We start from the raw sequence: 24,963 nt of genomic DNA on the forward strand, positions 1-24,963 counted from the left end.
TAGATGAATGCTCTAGCTGTGGGTCTCTCTGGACAGGCTGGATGTAGATATAGATATAGATATAGATGAATGCACTAGCTGTGGGTCTCTCTGGACAGGCTGGATGTAGATATAGATATAGATGAATGCTCTAGCTGTGGGTCTCTCTGGACAGGCTGGATATAGATATAGATATAGATATAGATATAGATGAATGCTCTAGCTGTGGGTCTCTGGACAGGCTGGATGTAGATATAGATATAGATATAGATGAATGCACTAGCTGTGGGTCTCTCTGGACAGGCTGGATGTAGATATAGATATAGATGAATGCTCTAGCTGTGGGTCTCTCTGGACAGGCTGGATATAGATATAGATATAGATATAGATATAGATGAATGCTCTAGCTGTGGGTCTCTCTGGACAGGCTGGATGTAGATATAGATATAGATATAGATGAATGCACTAGCTGTGGGTCTCTCTGGACAGGCTGGATGTAGATATAGATATAGATATAGATGAATGCTCTAGCTGTGGGTCTCTCTGGACAGGCTGGATATAGATATAGATATAGATGAATGCTCTAGCTGTGGGTCTCTCTGGACAGGCTGGATATAGATATAGATATAGATGAATGCTCTAGCTGTGGGTCTCTCTGGACAGGCTGGATATAGATATAGATATAGATGAATGCTCTAGCTGTGGGTCTCTCTGGACAGGCTGGATGTAGATATAGATATAGATATAGATGAATGCACTAGCTGTGGGTCTCTCTGGACAGGCTGGATGTATTTATTTGTTGTTTCCTGTTTGGATCCAGGAAGAGTTTTCCCTAACCCTAACCCTAACCCTAACCTAAACCCTAACCCTAACCCTAACCTAAACCCTAACCCTAACCCTAACCTAAACCTTAAACGTTACCCTAACCTAAACCCTAACCCTAACCCTAACCTAAACCCTAACCCTAACCCTAACCTAAACCTTAAACGTAACCCTAACCTTAACCCGAAACCTAACCCTAACCTAAACCCTAACCCTAACCTAAACCTTAAACGTAACCCTAACCTAAACCCTAAACCTAACCCTAACCCTAACCTAAACCCTAAACGTAACCCTAACCCTAACCTTAACCCGAAACCTAACCCTAACCCTAAACTAAAACTAACCAAAACCATAACAATAACCATAACCACAACCCTAAACCTAACCTAACCATAACCCTAAACATAACCCTAAACCTAACCTAACCATAACCCTAAACATAACCTAACCACAACCCTAAACATAACCCTGACCCCTATGCTTAAAATAGCCGTTGTCCTCATGGGGACATTAGAAATTCAGAATTTTGTTATCTTGTGTTGGTTCTTCTGTCCTTGTGGGGACCTACATCCCCGTAAGTCCCCACAAGGACAGAAGAACCAACACACACCAACACAGACTCTATCCCAGTGTCTCCAGTATCTCTGTCTTTCTTCTTTTATTCTCTCTCAATCTCTTTCGCTCCAACTCTCTCTCTCAATTCAATTCAATTCAAGGGGCTTTATTGGCATGGGAAACATATGTAAACATTGCCAAAGCAAGTGAGGTAGATAATATACAAAAGTGAAATAAACAATAAAAATGTACAGTAAACATTACACTCACAGAAGTTTCAAAAGAATAAAGACATTACAAATGTCATTATGTATATATACAGTGTTGTATTGATGTACAAATGGTTAATGTACAAAAGGGAAATAAATAAACATAAATATCACATAAAATCACATTTATTTATAAAGCCCTTCTTACACCAGCTGATGTCACAAAGTGCTGTACAGAAACCCAGCCTAAAACCCCAAACAGCAAGCAATGCAGGTGTAGAAGCACGGTGGCTAGGAAAAACTCCCTAGAAAGGCCAGAACCTAGGAAGAAACCTAGAGAGGAACCAGGCTATGAGGGGTGGCCAGTCCTCTTCTGGCTGTGCCGGGTCGAGATTATAACAGAACATGGCCAAGATGTTAAAATGTTCATATATGACCAGCAGGGTCAAATAATAATAATCACAGTGGTTGTCGAGGGTGCAACAGGGTGTCTGGTTCTGACATTTAGGTCACCACAGACTAGTACATGTCCCTGGGCCTGGAAATGATTGATTTCCCCCTCTAGGATGGAGAAGCTGTCATCATTAAAGTATGGGGATTCTAGTGGGGGGATATAGGAAGCACACAGGAGGACATTTTTCTCTGTTGAGATCAATTCCTTTTTAATTTCTAGCCAAATGTAAAATGTTCCTGTTTTGATTAATTTAATTGAGTGAGTTAGGTCTGCTCCGTATAAAATTAGCATACCCCCTGAGTCCCTTCCCAGTTTCACACCTGGTAGTTTGGTGGATGGGACTACCAGCTCTCTGTAACCTCGAGGGCAACCAGTGGGTCCGTCTCCTCTATACCATGTTTCTTGTAGGATGATAATATCTGTATTTCTGATTTCTTTGGTGAAGTCCAGGTTCCTGCTCTTTAGGCCAAAGGCAGATGACATCAGGCCTTGGATATTCCAGGATGAGACAGTGAAGGCTTTGGTCTGGGAGGATGTCTTACTGGTCTGGGCGGGGTGTCTATTGATCTATTGCTGCTGTGTGAAGTGTTGGGGTTGTGTTTGACAGTGATGTCCTTTAGTGTCCGGGCGAAGGTGGCTGCCTTGTATAGGTGGACCTGGTCGTAAAGGTTGTTCAAGTCCAGGGTGGAGAGGTGGGCCAGGTAAACATTTGGTTTAGAGTCACAGTCACGGGAAATACTTCCGTTTATCTGCTGTACGGTAGCAGGGTGTAAGTCTTTTCGTGGTAGCAGGGTGGAGATAACTACTTGTGTGTTGGGGAAAGTGGAAGAAGCTTTTTCAATCACTCCCTTGAGTGCTGTGGCCACAGTTACCTGCTGTGCTCTCAGGTCGTTTGTGCCTGTGTGTATTATTATGTGAATGGGTGGCCCTAGTTGGTCCTCAGACAGAAGGTCTAGGGCGCGCTGGGTGTTTGGACACCAGAGTTTAGACACTGTGTGTTTGGGAAATAGTTTATTTTCTTGGATATATTTCCCATTTGAGTCAAATCAAATCAAGTTTATTTTATATAGCCCTTCGTACATCAGCTAATATCTCGAAGTGCTGTACAGAAACCCAGCCTAAAACCCCAAACAGCAAGCAATGCAGGTGTAGAAGCACGGTTGCTGGGAAAATCTCCCTAGAAAGGCCAAAACCTCGGAAGAAACCTAGAGAGGAACCAGGCTATGAGGGGTGGCCAGTCCTCTTCTGGCTGTGCCGGGTGGAGATTATAACAGAACATGGCCAAGATGTTCAAAATGTTCATAAATGACCAGCATGGTCAAATAATAATCAGGAATAAATGTCAGTTGGCTTTTCATAGCCGATCATTAAGAGTTGAAAACAGCAGGTCTGGGACAGGTAGCACGTCCGGTGGACAGGTCAGGGTTCCATAACCGCAGGCAGAACAGTTGAAACTGGAACAGCAGCAAGGCCAGGTGGACTGGGGACAGCAAGGAGTCATCATGCCTGGTCGTCCTGACACATGGTCCTAGGGCTCAGGTCCTCCGAGAGAGAGAAAGAAAGAGAGAAGAAGAGAATTAGAGAGAGCATACTTAAATTCACACAGGACACCGGATAAGACAGGAGAAGTACTCCAGATATAACCAACTGACCCTAGCCCCCGACACATAAACTACTGCAGCATAAATACTGGAGGCTGAGACAGGAGGGGTCAGGAGACACTGAGACATCCGATGATACCCCCGGACAGGGCAAACAGGAAGGATATAACCCCACCCACTTTGCCAAAGCACAGCCCCCGCACCACTAGAGGGATATCTTCAACCACCAACTTACAATCCTGAGACAAGGCCGAGTATAGCCCACAAAGATCTCCACCACAGCACAAACCAAGGGGGGGCGCCAACCCAGACAGGAAGATCACGTCAGTAACTCAACCCACTCAAGTGACGCACCCCTCCTAGGGACGGCATGAAAGAGCACCAGTAAGTCAGTGACTCAGCCCCTGTAATAGGGTTAGAGGCAGAGAATCCCAGTGGAGAGAGGGGAACCGGCCAGGCAGAGACAGCAAGGGCGGTTCGTTGCTCCAGAGCCTTTCCGTTCACCTTCACACTCCTGGGCCAGACTACACTCAATCATATGACCTACTGAAGAGATAAGTCTTCAGTAAAGACTTAAAGGTTGAGACCGAGTCTGCGTCTCTCACATGGGTAGGCAGACCATTCCATAAAAATGGAGCTCTATAGGAGAAAGCCCTGCCTCCTGCTGTTTGCTTAGAAATTCTAGGGACAATTAGGAGGCCTGCGTCTTGTGACCGTAGCGTACGTGTAGGTATGTACGGCAGGACCAACTCGGAAAGATAGGTAGGAGCAAGCCCATGTAACGCTTTATAGGTTAACAGTAAAACCTTGAAATCAGCCCTTGCCTTAACAGGAAGCCAGTGTAGGGAAGCTAGCACTGGAGTAATATGATCAAATTTCTTGGTTCTAGTCAGGATTCTAGCAGCCGTATTTAGCACTAACTGAAGTTTATTTAGTGCTTTATCCGGGTAGCCGGAAAGTAGAGGATTGCAGTAGTCTAACCTAGAAGTAACAAATGCATGGATTAATTTTTCTGCATCATTTTTGGACAGAAAATTTCTGATTTTTGCAATGTTACGTAGATGGAAAAAAGCTGTCCTTGAAACAGTCTTGATATGTTCGTCAAAAGAGAGATCAGGGTCCAGAGTAACGCCGAGGTCCTTCACAGTTTTATTTGAGACGACTTTACAACCATCAAGATTAATTGTCAGATTTAACAGAAGATCTCTTTGTTTCTTGGGACCTAGAACAAGCATCTCTGTTTTGTCCGAGTTTAAAAGTAGAAAGTTTTTAGCCATCCACTTCCTTATGTCTGAAACACAGGCTTCTAGCGAGGGCAATTTTGGGGCTTCACCATGTTTCATTGAAATGTACAGCTGTGTGTCATCCGCATAGCAGTGAAAGTTAACATTATGTTTTCGAATGACATCCCCAAGAGGTAAAATATATAGTGAAAACAATAGTGGTCCTAAAACGGAACCTTGAGGAACACCGAAATGTACAGTTGATTTGTCAGAGGACAAACCATTCACAGAGACAAACTGATATCTTTCCGACAGATAAGATCTAAACCAGGCCAGAACTTGTCCGTGTAGACCAATTTGGGTTTCCAGTCTCTCCAAAAGAATGTGGTGATCGATGGTATCAAAAGCAGCACTAAGGTCTAGTAGCACGAGGACAGATGCAGAGCCACAGTCTGACACCATTAAAAGGTAATTTACCACCTTCACAAGTGCAGTCTCAGTGCTATGATGGGGTCTAAAACCAGACTGAAGCATTTCGTATACATTGTTTGTCTTCAGGAAGGCAGTGAGTTGCTGCGCAACAGCTTTTTCAAAAATGTTTGAGAGGAATGGAAGATTCGATAGAGGCCGATAGTTTTTTATATTGGCTGAGTCGTTTATTATGTTCAACATAGGAGGGCCAAGCACATGAAGCAGCTCTTTCAGTAGTTTAGTTGGAATAGGATCCAGTATGCAGCTTGAAGGTTTAGAGGCCATGATTATTTTCATCATTGTGTCAAGAGATATAGTACTAAAACACTTAAGTGTCTCTCCCGATCCCAGGCCCTGGCAGAGCTGTGCAGATCCAGAACAGCTAAGCCCTGGAGGAATACGCAGATTTAAAGAGGAGTCCGTAATTTGCTTTCTAATGATCATGATCTTTTCCTCAAAGAAGTTCATGAATTTATTACTGCTGAAGTGAAAACCATCCTCTTGGGGAAGGCTGCTTTTTAGTTAGCTTTGCAACAGTATCAAAAATAAATTTTGGATTGTTCTTATTTTCCTCAATTAAGTTGGAAAAGTAGGATGATCGAGCAGCAGTGAGGGCTCTTCGATACTGCACGGTACTGTCTTTCCAAGCTAGTTGGAAGACTTCCAGTTTGGTGTAGCGCCATTTCCGTTCCAATTTTCTGGAAGCTTGCTTCAGAGCTCGGGTATTTTCTGTATACCAGGGAGCTAGTTTCTTATGACAAATGTTTTTCGTTTTTAGGGGTGCAACTGCATCTAGGGTATTGCGCAAGGTTAAATTGAGTTCCTCAGTTAGGTGGTTAACTGATTTTTGTCCTCTGACGTCCTTGGGTAGGCAAAAGGAGTCTGGAAGGGCATCAAGGAATTTTTGTGTTGTCTGAGAATTTATAGCACGACTTTTGATGCTCCTTGGTTGGGGTCTGAGCACATTATTTGTTGCGATTGCAAACGTAATAAAATGGTGGTCCGATAGTCCAGGATTATGAGGAAAAACATTAAGATCTACAACATTTATTCCATGGGACAAAACTAGGTCCAGAGTATGACTGTGGCAGTGAGTAGGTCCAGAGACATGTTGGACAAAACCCACTGAGTCGATGATGGCTCCGAAAGCCTTTTGGAGTGGGTCTGTGGACTTTTCCATATGAATATTAAAATCACCAAATATTAGAATATTATCTGCTATGACTACAAGGTCTGATAGGAATTCAGGGAACTCAGAGAGGAACGCTGTATATGGCCCAGGAGGCCTGTAAACAGTAGCTATAAAAAGTGATTGAGTAGGCTGCATAGATTTCCTGACTAGAAGCTCAAAAGACGAAAACGGCATTTTTTTTTTGTAAATTGAAATTTGCTATGGTAAATGTTAGCAACACCTCCGCCTTTGCGGGATGCACGGGGGATATGGTCACTAGTGTAACCAGGAGGTGAGGCCTCATTTAACACAGTAAATTCATCAGGCTTAAGCCATGTTTCAGTCAGACCAATCACATCAAGATTATGATCAGTTCATTGGCTATAACTGCCTTTGAAGTGAGAGATCTAACATTAAGAAACCCTATTTTGAGATGTGAGGTATCACGATCTCTTTCAATAATCGCAGGAATGGAGGAGGTCTTTATCCTAATGAGATTGCTAAGGCGAACACCGCCATGTTTAGTTTTGCCCAGCCTAGGTCGAGGCACAGACACAGTCTCAATGGGGATGGCTGAGCTGACTACACTGACTGTGCTATTGGCAGACTCCACTAAGCTGGCAGGTTGGCTAACAGCCTGCTGCCTGGCCTGCACCCTATTTCATTGTGGAGCTAGAGGAGTTAGAGCCCTGTCTATGTTGGTAGATAAGATGAGAGCACCCCTCCAGCTAGGATGGAGTCTGTCACTCCTCACCAGGCCAGGCTTGGTCCTGTTTGTGGGTGAGTCCCAGAAAGAGGGCCAATTATCTACAAATTCTATCTTTTGGGAGGGGCAGAAAACAGTTTTCAACCAGCTATTGAGTTGTGAGACTCTGCTGTAGAGCTCGTCACTCCCCCTAACTGGGAGGGGGCCAGAGACAATTACTTGATGCCGACACATCTTTCTAGCTGATTTACACGCTGAAGCTATGTTGCGTTTGGTGACCTCTGACTGTTTCATCCTAACATCGTTGGTGCCGACGTGGGTAACAATATCTCTATACTCTCTACACTCGCCAGTTTTAGCTTTAGCCAGCACCATCTTCAGATTAGCCTTAACGTCGGTAGCCCTGCCCCCTGGTAAACAGTGTATGATCGCTGGGTGATTCGTTTTAAGTCTAATGCTGCGGGTAATGGAGTCGCCAATGACTAGGGTTTTCAATTTGTCAGAGCTAATGGTGGGAGCCTTCGGCGTCTCAGACCCCGTAACGGGAGGAGTAGAGACGAGAAGACTCGGCCTCAGACTCCGACTCGCTACTTAATGGGGAAAACCGGTTGAAAGTTTCTGTCTGCGGGGACTGTGCGGGGGGATTTATACTAACGTTACTATCTGTACTTACTGGTGGCACAGACGCTGTTTCATCCTTTCCTACACTGAAATTACCCTTGCCTAACGATTGCGTCTGAAGCTGGGCTTGCAGCACAGCTATCCTCGCCGTAAGGCGATCGTTCTCCTGTATAATATGAGTACAGCGACTGCAATTAGAAGACATCATGTTAATGTTACTACTTAGCTTCGGCTGTTGAAGGTACTGACGAACCATGTCCAGATAAAGCGTCCGGAGTGAAAAAGTTGAACGAGGGAAAAAAGTTGAGGGAAAAACAAAAAATATAAACGGTGATTAAAAAGTAAAAAGAAAAAAACGTAAAGTTGCCAGCTAGCAAAGTAAGGTTGGCAACAAAACGCACAGCAACACGTCTGCAAGTTCAAGAGGAGTACAGCGACTGCAGGCAAAAAAACACTAAACAGAAAACAAGATCCCACAAGAGTCCAAGAGGAAGGAGTAGATTCAGTGGCTTGTGTATGCACTCAGTGTGTGTGTGTGTGTGTGTGTGTGTGTGTGGGGTGAGGAGGGGTTGTCAGGAGGGCTATCAGGGTGGCTGACAGAGGGGGTGGGATCCCCTGGGCTTGGGGTTCTTCATTTGTCTGTCCTGCTGTGATGTTGAGGCTATGGTCAGGGTCTGGGGTTGACTGGTCTGCTGGGGTGTCGAGACTTTGGTCAGGGTCTGAGGTGGACTGTTCTCGAGGCTTCTCTGTGGGGGTGGCCAGCTCTCTAATGGGCTGTTCTCTGTCACACACCATCCCCCTCACCCTCTCCCCCAGCAGTCTGATCCTCTCCTCCATCTCCCTCACCCTCTCCTCCAGCAGTCTGATCCTCTCCTCCAGCAGTCTGATCCTCTCCTCCATCCCCCTCACCCTCTCCTTCAGCACTCTGATCCTCTCCTCCATCCCCCTCATTCTCTCCTCCAGCAGTCTGATCCTCTCCTCCAGCAGTCTGATCCTCTCCTCCATCCCCCTCACCCTCTCCTCCAGCAGTCTGATCCTCTCTTCCATCCCCCTCACCCTCTCCTCCAGCAGTCGGATCCTCTCCTCCATCCCCCTCACCCTCTCCTCCAGCAGTCGGATCCTCTCCTCCATCCCCCTCACCCTCTCCTCCAGCAGTCTGATCCTCTCCTCCATCCCCCTCACCCTCTCCTCCAGCAGTCGGATCCTCTCCTCCATCCCCCTCACCCTCTCCTCCAGCAGTCTGATCCTCTCCTCCATCCCCCTCACCATCTCCTCCAGCACTCTGATCCTCTCCTCTAGTGCTCTGTTCCTCTCCTGCTCTTTCTCCTGTTGATGTTGTCTCACCACAGTCCAGAGTGCAGATATGTCTCTCTCCACCTCCAGCTCTCCGGGATCTGGTTGAGGGGATTTTGTTGAGTTGGAAAATGATTTGTGCTGACTGGAGTGTAATCACCTGCTGTTCCAGCTCCACCTGCCTTACCTTCAGCTGGGTGAATGTATTCTTCATTTCAATGAGGGAATAGTACTGTGTGCTGGGAGTTTGACTTTCTGCTTGGGGTTGCTCATCTGTGGGGTTGAAGAGGTCTGGTCTGACACGTTCGGGGTGGGGGTATCTTTCTCAAGATAGCTCAGCAGGAGAAGCTCTAACTCTTTGATTACGTGAAAGTTCAGCTGAAACTGTTTGGGGTTGCCCTGTGCCGTTACTGTTACAGATTTCTACAGGTTCACATTGGCTGATTCAGAGTCCTCATTGTCTAATATCCTGAGTTACCACCCATCGCTGACACCCTCTCTTAAAACTTCATATGGCTGCAGTCCCGTTAACGGGATCGATATGACAACAGCCAGTCGAAGTGCAGGGCGCCAAATTCAAAAAACTGAAATCTCATAATTAAAAATCCTCAGACATTCTTTTGTGTCTTATATCATTTTAAAGGTAATCTTGTTGTTAATCCCACCAAAGTGTACGATTTCAAATATGCTTTTCAGCGAAAGCACTACAAACGATTATGTTAGGTCACCACAAAACCACAATAAGCACAGCCATTTTTCCAGCGAAAGATAGCAGTCACAAAAAGCTGAAATATAGCTAAAATGAATCACTAACCTTTGATGATCTTCATCAGATGACACTCATAGGACTTCATGTTACACAATACATGCATGTTTTGTTTGATAAAGTTCATATTTATATAAAAAAATCTGAGTTTACTTTGGCGCGTTACATTCACTAGTTCCAAAAACATCCAGTGATAGTGCATAGCCACATCGTTTCAACAGAAATACTCATCATAAATGTAGATGATAATACAAGTTATCTTCTAATTCCTCCCAAACCCGGATCCGGGAGCACCCCCATCAGTAAAAAAGCTGACTAGCATAGCCTAGCATAGCGTCACAAGTAAATACTAGCATCTAAATATCATTAAATCACAAGTCCAAGACACCAGATGAAAGATACACATCTTGTGAATCCAGCCATCATTTCTGATTTTTAAAATGTTTTACAGGGAAGACACAATATGTAAATCTATTAGCTAACCACGTTAGCAAAAGACACCACTTTTTTTACTCCACCATTTTTTTACTGCATCAGTAGCTATCACAAATTCGACCAAATAAAGATATAAATAGCCACTAACCAAGAAACAACTTCATCAGATGACAGTCTGATAACATATTTATTGTATAGCATATGTTTTGTTAGAAAAATGTGCATATTTCAGGTATAAATCATAGTTTACCATTGCAGCCACCATCACAACTCTCACCAAAGCAACTAGAATAACTACAGAGACCATCGTGTATTACCTAATTACTCATCATAAAACATTTCTTAAAAATACACAGCGTACAGCAAATGAAAGACACAGATCTTGTGAATCCAGCCAATATTTCAGATTTTCTAAGTGTTTTACAGCGAAAACACAATATAGCATTATATTAGCTTACCACAATAGCCAGAAACACAACACCATTTACCAGCAGCAAAGGTTAGCGATCGTAACAAACAGGCAAAAGATATATAATTTTTGACTAACCTTGATATTCTTCATCAGATGACAGTCCTGTAACATCATATTACACAATGCATATAGGGTTTGTTCGAAAATGTGCATATTTAGCGGCACAAATCGTGGTTATACAATGTGATTAGTGGCCAAAACTTCAAGCAATCTGTCCGGCGCCATCTTGGAGGGGCACCTATTCTAATCGATAAGTAATCATAAACTTGACTAAAAAAATACAGGTTGGACAGCAAATGAAAGATACATTAGTTCTTAATGCAACCGCTGTGTTAGATTTTTAAAATTAACGTTACTGCGCAATACAGCGTGCGCTAAAGCGAGACCGCACCGAAATTCATGGCGGAATTATTATTTGACATTTGTCAACATAAATACGAATTAACAGCATAAAGACTGCTTACTATTTGCTGAGCTTCCATCAGAATCTTGGGCAAGGTGTCCTTTCTCCAGAACAATCGTCTTTTGGTTGAAAGATGTCCTCTTCTCCTGTAGAAATAGCAGCTAACGCTAGCCATCCACTGGAGAGGTGTCCAACTCATGATAGCGCGTCACAAAGAAATCCCAGAAAATCGCAATAAACTGATATAAACTGCTATAAGTCGGTTTAAATTAACTACCTTATGATGTCTTTAACACCTATAACGAATAAAAACATGACCGGAGATATAGAACTGCTAAAACGAAAGCTTTTCAGGACGCCATTGTGATGTCCCTCTTGCGCCAGGCGCCCCGTTGAAAAGAACGGTACTTCCGTTCCATGAGCTTTTATAGTCCCCCAGATGGTGCAATCCACTCCATTCAAATTCTCACCGCTTACTGACATCTAGAGGAAGGCGTATGCAGTGCATGTAGCCCCATAGCTTACATGGGGACTTATAAACTGACCCTAGAACAGGGACCTCGATTTCAGAAATCTCACTTCCTGACAGGAAATGTGCTGCAGAATGAGTTCTGTTTCACTCAGAGAAATAATTCAAACGGTTTTAGAAACTAGAGAGTGTTTTCTATCCAATAGTAATAATAATATGCATATTGTACGAGCAAGAATTGAGTAAGAGGCAGTTTAATTTGGGAACAAATTTTTACAAAGTCGAAATGGCGCTCCCCTATTGACAAAAGGTTAAACACATGGAATTATAGATATACCTCTCCTTAATGCAACCGCTGTGTCAGATTTAAAAAAAAACTTTACGGAAAAAGCAAATCATGCAATAATCTGAGACGGAGCTCAGAACAACATCTTGAATGACGTTCCAACTGGAGACATTGACTTCAGTTGAGCGATGGAACGGAGCTGCCTCTCACGTGAACACGCATGGTCAAAGCGTGGTCACCTCACGGCAGTGGTGAATCATTCCTGTCTCCTTCGGCCTTCACATTAGAGTCATCAGACAAAGTTCTATTGACTGTTGACATCTAGTGGAAGTGAAAACTCATCCATATCTCGCTGTAATTTCAATAGGAGCTTGGTTGAAAATCTACCAGCCTCAGAAAAAATCCAAACAGGAAGTGGAACTTCTCAGGTTTTTGCCTGAGATGAGTTCTGTTATACTCACAGACATAATTCAAACAGTTTTAGAAACTTCAGAGTGTTTTCTATCCAATACTAATAATAATATGCATATATTAGCAACTATGACTGAGGAGCAGGCCGTTTACTCTGGGCACCTCTGTGCACCTTTCATTCAAGCTACTCAATACTGCCCCTGCAGCCATAAGAAATGAACAGAGGGTTAGTGTGTAAACATAGCACTGCACCATTTGGGTGTGGTAGGCTGTGAAACTCTCCTGTTGGGCTCAAGGGCTTTGACACCTTTCACTTCACACCTCAGTGAAGTAGCAGTCAGATAAACTCAGCAACAAAAAAAAAATGTCCCTTTTTCAGGACCTTGTCTTTCAAAGGTAATTTGTAAACATACAAATAACTTCACAGATCTTCATTGTAAAGGGTTTAAACACCGTTTCCCATGCTTGTTAACCTGTTTGGCGTGCAAGCCCGACGTCGGTACACTTATGACAACAGCCAGCTCAAAGTGCAGGGCGCGAAATTCAAAAGATATTTTTTTTAAATATTTAACTTTCACACATTAACAAGTCCAAGACACCAGATGAAAGGTACACATCTTGTGAATCAAGCCAACATGTCCGATTTTTAAAATGTTTTACAGGGAAGACACAATATGTAAATCTATTAGCTAACCACGTTAGCAAAAGACACCACTATTTTTACTCCATCAGTTTTTTACTCCATCAGTAGCTATCACAAATTCGACCAAATAAAGATATAAATAGCCACTAACCAAGAAACAACTTCATCAGATGACAGTCTGATAACATATTTATTGTATAGCATATGTTTTGTTAGAAAAATGTGCATATTTCAGGTATAAATCATAGTTTACATTGCAGCTACAGTCAGAAATTGCACCGAAAGCAGACAGAAAAATTACAGACACCAACGCCAAATAACTAAATACTCATCATAAAACATTTCTGAAAAATACATAGTGTACAGCAATTGAAAGACAGGCATCTTGTGATTCCAGACAATATTTCCGATTTATCAAGTGTTTTACAGCGAAAACACAATATAGCGTTATATTAGCGTAGCCACAATAGCCAGAAACACTTGGGCGCCGACGACCAGTTCACATGCACGACAGATATTAGAAATAGCATCATAAAATGTTTCTTACTTTTGGTGATCTTCCGTCAGAATGTTGGACAAGGTGTCCTTTGTCCAGAACAGTCGTTGTTTGGATCTGGAACGGCAAATTTCCCTCTTGATTTAGCATGGGCACTTGCCAAGTGGCACGGATCTCTCCAACGTCAACAAAGTCAGAGAACGGAACACGGCAAAACTCCCGAAAAAATTTCAATAATCTGATTAAACTATATTGAAAAAACATACTTTACGATGATATTGTCACATGTATCAAATAAAATCTAAACCGGAGATGTTAGTCGTCCATAACGACAGCTAAACAGAAGGCAAATCCATGTCCCCTTTCGCGCGCTCCAGAAACAGGAAATGGACGGTCACGTCATACAAAGAGCTTTAATTCCACCTCAGACCAAGATAAACACGAAATTTCTTCTCTCACCGCCTCTTGACAACCAGGGGAAGGTGTATGAAGTGTACGTAGACTCTTACGTATCATGCCCATGTATAGGCAGGAAGTTGAACAGAGCATCGATTTCTGACATTCCACTTCCTGGTCAGGAAATGTGCTGCAGAATGAGTTCTGTTTCACTCAGAGAAATAATTCAAACGGTTTTAGAAACTAGAGAGTGTTTTCTATCCAATAGTAATAATAATATGCATATTGTACGAGCAAGAATTGAGTACGAGGCCGTTTGAAATTGGCACGATTTAACTGGCTACTCAATACTGCCCCTTGCAGCCATAAGAAGTTAAATGAACCATAAACAATTAATGAACATGCACCTGTGGAACGGTCGTTAAGACACTAACAGCTTACAGACGGTAGGCAATTAAGGTCACAGTTATGAAAACTTAGGACACTAAAGAGGCCTTTCTACTGACTCTGAAAAACACCAAAAGAAAGATGCCCAGGGTCCCTGCTCATCTGCGTGAACGTGCTTTAGGCATGCTGCAAGGAAGCATGAGGACCGGAGTGTCGTACTGCAATGTCCGTACTGTGAGATGCCTAAGACAGCGCTACAGGGAGACAGGACGGACAGCTGATCGTGGGCACAGGGGCTATTGTGGTCTGCTTGAAACATTACAGTATTACAGACCCAATCAAGGACATGTTGAAAATGTCAGTGAAGACACCTGCCAGTTGGTCAGCACATGCCCGGAGCACACGTCCTGGTAATCCGTCTGGCCCCGCAGCCTTGTGAATGTTGACCTGTTTAAAGGTCTTACTCACGTCAGCTACGGGGAGCGTGATCATACAGTCGTCTGGAACAGCTGATGCTCTTATGCATGCCTCAGTGTTGCTTGCCTCGAAGTGAGCATAGAAGTGATTTAGCTCGTCTGGTAGGCTCGTGTCACTGAGCAGCTCGTGGCTGTGCTTCCCTTTGTAGTCTGTAATAGTTTGCAAGTCCTGCCACATAAGACGAGCGTCGGAGCCGGTGTAGTATGATTCAATCTTAGCCCTGTATTGACGCTTTGCCTGTTTGATGGTTCGTCGGAGGGCATAGCAGGATTTCTTGTAAGCTTCCGGGTTAGAGTCCTACACATTGAAAGTGTCAGCTCTACCCTTTAGCTCAGTGCGAATGTTGCCTGTAATCATGGCTTCTGGTTGGGGTATGTACATACAGTCACTGTGGGAATGACGTCCTCGATGCACTTATCGATAAAGCCAATGACTCCTCAATGCAATCGGAAGAATCGTGGAACATGTTCCAGTCTGTGATAGCAAAACAGTCCTGTAGTTTAGCATCTGCTTCATCTGACAACTGTTTTATCGACCGAGTCACTGGTGCTTCCTGCTTTAATTTTTGCTTGTAAGCAGGAATCAGGAGGATAGAATTGTGGTTAGATTTGCCAAATGGAGGGCGAGGGAGAGCTTTGTACAAGTCACTGTGTGTTGAGTAGAGGTGGTCCAGAGTTTTTTTTCCCCCTCTGGTTGCACATTTAACATGCTGATAGAAATGAGGCAAAACTGATTTAAGTTTCCCTGCATTAAATTCTCCGGCCACTAGGAGCGCCGCCACTGGGTGAGTGGTTTCCTGTTGACTTATTTCCTTATACAACTGACTGAGTGCGGTCTTAGTGCCAGCATCCGTCTGTGGTGGTAAATAAACAGCCACGAAAAGTATAGCTGAGAACTCTCTTGGAAAATAGTGTGGTCTACAGCTAAGATACGCTACTTCAGGAAAAATCTGGAGACTTCCTTAGATTTCGTGCACCAGCTGTTTTTCACGAATCTAGCCGGTGCAGCGCGTATCCCGCTAGCTGAATATCCATCATTCAGCCATGAGTCCACGAAACATAAGATGCTACAGTTTTTGATGTCGCGTTGGTAGGATATTCGTGATCGTACCTCGTCTAATTTATTGTCCAATGATTGTACGTTGGCGAGTAATATTGACGGTAACGGCAGCTTTCCCACTTGCCTTCTCTGGATCCTTACGAGGCATCCCGCCCTGTGTCCTCTATACCTGCATCTCTTTCTCTTGCCAGTGACGGGATGTTGGCCTTGTCGGGTGTTCGCAGTATATCCTTCCTGCTTGTTGAAGAAACAATCTTTGTCTAATCCGAGGTGAGTGATCGCTGTCCTGAAAGATACGGTGGCAGAAACATTATGTACAAAATAAGTTACAAATAACACGAGAAAAAACACATAATAGCACAATTGTTTAGACTGGACCTTTTGCTGCCATTTCTTCCACCGCCATTTTACTACATTTGGCAGGAGGTTAGGAAGTGCAGCTCATTTTCCAAATTCAAATTTGGTGTTCCTTTTGATGGCATAGAAGGCCCTTCTTGCCTTCTCCCTCAGATCGTTCACAGCTTTGTGGAAGGTACCTGTGGCGCTGATGTTTAGGCCGAGATATGTATCGTTGTTTGTGTGCTCTAGAGCAACTGTGTCAAGATAGAATTTGTATTTGTGGTCCTGGCAACTGGACCTTTTTTGGAACACCATTTTTTTAGTCTTGCTGAGATTTACTGTCAGAGCCCTGGTCTGGCAGAATCTATGCAGAAGATCTAGGTGCTGCTGTAGACCCTCTTTGGTCTCTCTCTCTCTCGCTCTCTGACCAGTAACTTCTTCCCTTCCATTCTGTCTGCTATTGTGCCCCCCCTCCTCCCAATCTCTCTTTCTTTATGTTGATGTTGTCCCGCTGGTCCCGTCGAGCAGGACAGGCAGCAGCTGTGTGTGTGTGTGTGTGTGTGTGTGTGTGTGTGTGTGTGTGTGTGTGTGTGTGTGTGTGTGTGTGTGTGTGTGTGTGTGTGTGTGTGTGTGTGGTTCAGGGGTGGTGTTTGACAACAATAGCAGAGACGAGGTTGGGGTCACTGTGTGTTTGGGAAGGTGTGTGTTTGTGTGGAGTGGAGGTTTAGGGGAGTGTATGGCGTGGGATGGGTAATTATAGGGTCTGGGGGGGGGGGCTACATTAGCCAGCTGTCAGTATATATCTACAACCCCCCCTCTGTCCACCCCTCCCCTCTCACAACCCCCCTCTCTCTCCTCTCCACCCCCCTCTCTCTCCGCCCCCTTCTCTCTACACCCCTTCTTAATCAGAGTAAAGTCCCCATCCTCCTAGTTGTTAGAGGCAGAGAACAGACAGACCTCTGACTCATTAAGGTGATATTAATCTCTCCTCCCCTCTCTCCTTCACCTCTCTCCTTCCCTCTCTCCTCCACCCTCTCTCCTTCACCTCTCTCCTTCCCTCTCTCCTCCCCTCTCTCCTTCCCTCTCTCCTCCCCTCTCTCCTTCACCCTTTCTTTGTTCTATTGGTCTGCTCTTTGTCTCTCTGTCTTTTTTCTCTCTTTGTCTCTCTCTCCTTTATTCTTTGCAGTGACCGCGGACAGTGACAAGGAGACCGAGGGTAAAGAGAGGCTGCTGGACGAGACACGCACCAACAGATACGCCAACAAACACAGACACGTGTGTCAGTCTGTTTTTGACGCGCACCAGAGGATTCGAGGGGTTCCTGGGGTTCCTGTGTGTGTTTGAGGGGTTGAGGGTGTGTGTGTGTGGTGTGTGTGTTTGAGGGGTTGAGGGTGTGTGTGGTGTTGATGGGACAGTAAGAGATGTGTGTATCTCAGTATCAGAGGGGCAGTAGCCCCCCTGCCCTCCTCCTCCTCCCTCTGTTCCTCCTCTCCTCCTCTCATCTACTCGCTCATGGAGCCATCCAGATCCCCAAAAACTGTGAGTATCAATTCAATTAAATGTAAGGGCTTTATTGTCATGGGAAACATGTTAATATTGCCAAAGCAAGTGAAATAGATAATAAACAAAAGTGAAATAAACAAGAAAAAATGAACAGTAAACATTACACTCACGAAAGGTCCAAAAGAATAAAGACATTTCAAATGTCATATTATGTGAAAATTCTTAAAGTGAGTATCTCTAACAGCTAGACACACTTCTGCTTACTCATCCAATCCCATTAACACATTAAGACAGACTGGTCCCTGGCAGAGGGTAATTCAGAGGTCAGGACTTGTCCCTATGGAGAGGGGGGAGGGTAGGAAAGAGGAGAGGAGAGAGCTTGTCTGACCTTCTCATCTGGGCGTGGCCAAGAGAGAGAGACAAAGGCAGGGGGGTAGAGAGAGGGAGAGATTTTTTTTTTTTTTAACTTGGCAAGTCATTTAAGAACAAATTGTTATTTACAATGACAGCCTTCCCCAGCCAAACCCAGACAACACGGAGCCAATTGTGCGCTGCCCGATGGGACACCCAATCACAGCTGGATGTGATACAGCCTGGATTTTAACCAGGGACTGTAGAGATGCCTCTTGCACTGAGATGCAGTGCCTTAGACCACTGCGCCATGTGGGAGACAGGGGGGAGAGAGAGGGAAAGAGATGGATGAATAGAAAGGGATAGAGAGAGGTAGAAAGAAGTGGAGTCTGAGTCAGAATAACAACATAATCAGGATCCCCAAGAAAGTCTCTATCTATACTCACTCTCTCCCCTCCTCTCCTTTTCCTCTCCTCTCCTCTTCCTCTCTCTCTCTCCTCTCCTCTCCTCTTCCTCTTTCTCCTCTCCTCTCCTCTCCTTTTCCTCTCCTTTCCTCTCCTCTCCTCTCCTCTCCTCTCCTCTCATATCCTCCTCATCTTAACTAATGTTATAAAGAGCAGCTAAAAGTCAAGTCTCTCTCTCTCTTGCTTTTTCAATATAGTTCTCGTTCTATTGTTTCTAGCTGACATATACTGACAATGACCTATGTCCTAATGTCCTAACTCTGTCTCTGTCTGTCCCTGCTCTCTATGGACTAATGTCCTAACTCTGTCTCTGTCTGTCCCTGCTCTCTATGGACTAACAGATAAAGTACAGAACAGTAAGTTCCTCCCATAATATTGTGGTTAGGAGTAGTAACAACATGTACAGTGGTGGTTAGGAGTAGTAACAACATGTACAGTGATGGTTAATGTGGTTAGGAGTAGTAACAACATGTACAGTGGTGGTTAGGAGTAGTAACAACATGTACAGTGATGGTTAATGTGGTTAGGAGTAGTAACAACATGTACAGTGGTGGTTAATGAGGTTAGGAGTGGTAACAACATGTACAGTGATGGTTAATGAGGTTAGGAGTAGTAACAACATGTACAGTGGTGGTTAATGAGGTTAGGAGTAGTAACAACATGTACAGTGGTGGTTAATGTGGTTAGGAGTAGTAACAACATGTACAGTGGTGTTTAGGAGTAGTAACAACATGTACAGTGGTGGTTAATGTGGTTAGGAGTAGTAACAACATGTACAGTGATGGTTAATGTGGTTAGGAGTAGTAACAACATGTACAGTGGTGGTTAATGAGGTTAGGAGTAGTAACAACATGTACAGTGATGGTTAATGAGGTTAGGAGTAGTAACAACATGTACAGTGATGGTTAATGTGGTTAGGAGTAGTAACAACATGTACAGTGGTGGTTAATGTGGTTAGGAGTAGTAACAACATGTACAGTGATGGTTAGGAGTAGTAACAACATGTACAGTGGTGGTTAATGTGGTTAGGAGTAGTAACAACATGTACAGTGGTGGTTAATGAGGTTAGGAGTAGTAACAACATGTACAGTGGTGGTTAATGTGGTTAGGAGTAGTAACAACATGTACAGTGGTGGTTAATGAGGTTAGGAGTAGTAACAACATGTTAATGAGGTTAGGAGTAGTAACAACATGTACAGTGGTGGATAATGTGGTTAGGAGTAGTAACAACATGTACAGTGATGTTTAGGAGTAGTAACAACATGTACAGTGGTGGTTAATGTGGTTAGGAGTAGTAACAACATGTACAGTGATGGTTAATGTGGTTAGGAGTAGTAACAACATGTACAGTGGTGGTTAATGAGGTTAGGAGTAGTAACAACATGTACAGTGGTGGTTAATGTGGTTAGGAGTAGTAACAACATGTACAGTGGTGGTTAATGAGGTTAGGAGTAGTAACAACATGTACAGTGGTGGTTAATGAGGTTAGGAGTAGTAACAACATGTACAGTGATGGTTAATGAGGTTAGGAGTAGTAACAACATGTACAGTGGTGGTTAATGAGGTTAGGAGTAGTAACAACATGTACAGTGGTGGTTAATGAGGTTAGGAGTAGTAACAACATGTACAGTGGTGGTTAATGTGGTTAGGAGTAGTAACAACATGTACAGTGATGGTTAATGAGGTTAGGAGTAGTAACAACATGTACAGTGGTGGTTAATGAGGTTAGGAGTAGTAACAACATGTACAGTGATGGTTAATGTGGTTAGGAGTAGTAACAACATGTACAGTGGTGGTTAATGAGGTTAGGAGTAGTAACAACATGTACAGTGATGGTTAATGAGGTTAGGAGTAGTAACAACATGTACAGTGATGGTTAATGTGGTTAGGAGTAGTAACAACATGTACAGTGGTGGTTAGGAGTAGTAACAACATGTACAGTGATGGTTAATGTGGTTAGGAGTAGTAACAACATGTACAGTGGTGGTTAATGAGGTTAGGAGTGGTAACAACATGTACAGTGATGGTTAATGAGGTTAGGAGTAGTAACAACATGTACAGTGGTGGTTAATGAGGTTAGGAGTAGTAACAACATGTACAGTGGTGGTTAATGTGGTTAGGAGTAGTAACAACATGTACAGTGGTGTTTAGGAGTAGTAACAACATGTACAGTGGTGGTTAATGTGGTTAGGAGTAGTAACAACATGTACAGTGATGGTTAATGTGGTTAGGAGTAGTAACAACATGTACAGTGGTGGTTAATGAGGTTAGGAGTAGTAACAACATGTACAGTGATGGTTAATGAGGTTAGGAGTAGTAACAACATGTACAGTGATGGTTAATGTGGTTAGGAGTAGTAACAACATGTACAGTGGTGGTTAATGTGGTTAGGAGTAGTAACAACATGTACAGTGGTGGTTAATGTGGTTAGGAGTAGTAACAACATGTACAGTGGTGGTTAATGAGGTTAGGAGTAGTAACAACATGTACAGTGGTGGTTAATGTGGTTAGGAGTAGTAACAACATGTACAGTGGTGGTTAATGAGGTTAGGAGTAGTAACAACATGTTAATGAGGTTAGGAGTAGTAACAACATGTACAGTGGTGGATAATGTGGTTAGGAGTAGTAACAACATGTACAGTGATGTTTAGGAGTAGTAACAACATGTACAGTGGTGGTTAATGTGGTTAGGAGTAGTAACAACATGTACAGTGATGGTTAATGTGGTTAGGAGTAGTAACAACATGTACAGTGGTGGTTAATGAGGTTAGGAGTAGTAACAACATGTACAGTGGTGGTTAATGTGGTTAGGAGTAGTAACAACATGTACAGTGGTGGTTAATGAGGTTAGGAGTAGTAACAACATGTACAGTGGTGGTTAATGAGGTTAGGAGTAGTAACAACATGTACAGTGATGGTTAATGAGGTTAGGAGTAGTAACAACATGTACAGTGGTGGTTAATGAGGTTAGGAGTAGTAACAACATGTACAGTGGTGGTTAATGAGGTTAGGAGTAGTAACAACATGTACAGTGGTGGTTAATGTGGTTAGGAGTAGTAACAACATGTACAGTGATGGTTAATGAGGTTAGGAGTAGTAACAACATGTACAGTGGTGGTTAATGAGGTTAGGAGTAGTAACAACATGTACAGTGATGGTTAATGTGGTTAGGAGTAGTAACAACATGTACAGTGGTGGTTAATGAGGTTAGGAGTAGTAACAACATGTACAGTGATGGTTAATGAGGTTAGGAGTAGTAACAACATGTACAGTGATGGTTAATGTGGTTAGGAGTAGTAACAACATGTACAGTGGTGGATAATGAGGTTAGGAGTAGTAATAACATGTACAGTGGTGGATAATGTGGTTAGGAGTAGTAACAACATGTACAGTGGTGGTTAATGAGGTTAGGAGTAGTAACAACATGTACAGTGGTCGATAATGTGGTTAGGAGTAGTAACAACATGTACAGTGGTGGTTAATGTGGTTAGGAGTAGTAACAACATGTACAGTGATGGTTAATGAGGTTAGGAGTAGTAACAACATGTACAGTGGTGGTTAATGTGGTTAGGAGTAGTAACAACATGTACAGTGATGGTTAATGTGGTTAGGAGTAGTAACAACATGTACAGTGATGGTTAATGAGGTTAGGAGTAGTAACAACATGTACAGTGGTGGTTAATGAGGTTAGGAGTAGTAACAACATGTACAGTGATGGTTAATGAGGTTAGGAGTAGTAACAACATGTACAGTGATGGTTAATGAGGTTAGGAGTAGTAACAACATGTACAGTGGTGGTTAATGTGGTTAGGAGTAGTAACAACATGTACAGTGGTGGTTAATGAGGTTAGGAGTAGTAACAACATGTACAGTGGTGGTTAATGAGGTTAGGAGTAGTAACAACATGTACAGTGATGGTTAATGAGGTTAGGAGTAGTAACAACATGTACAGTGGTGGTTAATGAGGTTAGGAGTAGTAACAACATGTACAGTGGTGGTTAATGAGGTTAGGAGTAGTAACAACATGTACAGTGGTGGTTAATGTGGTTAGGAGTAGTAACAACATGTACAGTGATGGTTAATGAGGTTAGGAGTAGTAACAACATGTACAGTGGTGGTTAATGAGGTTAGGAGTAGTAACAACATGTACAGTGATGGTTAATGTGGTTAGGAGTAGTAACAACATGTACAGTGGTGGTTAATGAGGTTAGGAGTAGTAACAACATGTACAGTGATGGTTAATGAGGTTAGGAGTAGTAACAACATGTACAGTGATGGTTAATGTGGTTAGGAGTAGTAACAACATGTACAGTGGTGGATAATGAGGTTAGGAGTAGTAATAACATGTACAGTGGTGGATAATGTGGTTAGGAGTAGTAACAACATGTACAGTGGTGGTTAATGAGGTTAGGAGTAGTAACAACATGTACAGTGGTCGATAATGTGGTTAGGAGTAGTAACAACATGTACAGTGGTGGTTAATGTGGTTAGGAGTAGTAACAACATGTACAGTGATGGTTAATGAGGTTAGGAGTAGTAACAACATGTACAGTGGTGGTTAATGTGGTTAGGAGTAGTAACAACATGTACAGTGATGGTTAATGTGGTTAGGAGTAGTAACAACATGTACAGTGATGGTTAATGAGGTTAGGAGTAGTAACAACATGTACAGTGGTGGTTAATGAGGTTAGGAGTAGTAACAACATGTACAGTGATGGTTAATGAGGTTAGGAGTAGTAACAACATGTACAGTGATGGTTAATGAGGTTAGGAGTAGTAACAACATGTACAGTGGTGGTTAGGAGTAGTAACAACATGTACAGTGGTGGATAATGAGGTTAGGAGTAGTAACAACATGTACAGTGATGGTTAATGAGGTTAGGAGTAGTAACAACATGTACAGTGGTGGTTAATGAGGTTAGGAGTAGTAACAACATGTACAGTGGTGGTTAATGAGGTTAGGAGTAGTAACAACATGTACAGTGGTGGTTAATGTGGTTAGGAGTAGTAACAACATGTACAGTGATGGTTAGGAGTAGTAACAACATGTACAGTGGTGGTTAATGTGGTTAGGAGTAGTAACAACATGTACAGTGGTGGATAATGTGGTTAGGAGTAGTAACAACATGTACAGTGGTGGTTAATGAGGTTAGGAGTAGTAACAACATGTACAGTGGTGGTTAGGAGTAGTAACAACATGTACAGTGATGGTTAATGTGGTTAGGAGTAGTAACAACATGTACAGTGGTGGTTAATGTGGTTATGAGTAGTAACAACATGTACAGTGGTGGTTAATGAGGTTAGGAGTAGTAACAACATGTACAGTGATGGTTAATGAGGTTAGGAGTAGTAACAACATGTACAGTGATGGTTAATGAGGTTAGGAGTAGTAACAACATGTACAGTGATGTTTAGGAGTAGTAACAACATGTACAGTGATGGTTAATGAGGTTAGGAGTAGTAACAACATGTACAGTGATGGTTAATGAGGTTAGGAGTAGTAACAACATGTACAGTGGTGGTTAATGAGGTTATAATACATTATTAACAATAATGTATTTTTTATGTCCAGTGTTACAGCCTCCTATTCTGACAAAGATGCCTGAGTCCTTAACGGCCTTTTCATTAGACGATGTCATGCTGCCCTGCGAGGCCACCGGCATCCCCACACCCAGGTATACCCTACTATTACAATACCATGCTGCTCTGCAAGGGCCCCCCAAACCCAGGTATACCCTACTATAACAATATCATGCTGCTCTGCAAGGCCCCCCCCCCCCACCCAGGTATACCCTACTATTATAATATCATGCTGCTCTGCAAGGCCCCCCCACACCCAGGTATACCCTACTATTACAATACCATGCTGCTCTGCAAGGCCCCCCCACACCCAGGTATACCCTACTATTAACAATATCATGCTGCTCTGCAAGGCCCCCCCACACCCAGGTATACCCTACTATTACAATATCATGCTGCTCTGCAAGGCCCCCCCCCCACCCAGGTATACCCTACTATTAACAATATCATGCTGCTCTGCAAGGCCCCCCCACACCCAGGTATACCCTACTATTACAATATCATGCTGCTCTGCAAGGCCCCCCCCCACCCAGGTATACCCTACTATTACAATATCATGCTGCTCTGCAAGGCCCCCCCCCCACCCAGGTATACCCTACTATTACAATATCATGCTGCTCTGCAAGGCCCCCCCCCCCCACCCAGGTATACCCTACTAATACAATACCATGCTGCTCTGCAAGGCCCCCCCCCCCACCCAGGTATACCCTACTATTAACAATATCATGCTGCTCTGCAAGGCCCCCCCACACCCAGGTATACCCTACTATTAACAATATCATGCTGCTCTGCAAGGCCCCCCCCCACACCCAGGTATACCCTACTATTACAATACCATGCTGCTCTGCAAGGCCCCCCCCCCACCCAGGTATACCCTACTATTACAATATCATGCTGCTCTACAAGGCCCCCCCACACCCA

General features: G+C 43.5%; 1 long non-coding RNA gene across 1 annotated transcript in view; it reads left to right on the plus strand.

Annotated features, from left to right (window-relative positions):
* The window catches only part of LOC120036367, a 46,933-nt gene extending 22,279 nt beyond the window's left edge, over positions 1-24,654 (plus strand). Inside the window, exons 2-3 of the long non-coding RNA XR_005474476.1 lie at positions 17,331-17,683; positions 24,035-24,654. This is a non-coding gene — a long non-coding RNA (uncharacterized LOC120036367). The remainder of the gene's footprint in view (positions 1-17,330; positions 17,684-24,034) is intronic.
* The last annotated feature ends 309 nt before the right edge of the window (positions 24,655-24,963 follow it).

Source organism: Salvelinus namaycush, unplaced genomic scaffold, assembly GCF_016432855.1.
Source record: "Salvelinus namaycush isolate Seneca unplaced genomic scaffold, SaNama_1.0 Scaffold1318, whole genome shotgun sequence".
Lineage (NCBI taxonomy): Eukaryota > Metazoa > Chordata > Actinopteri > Salmoniformes > Salmonidae > Salvelinus > Salvelinus namaycush.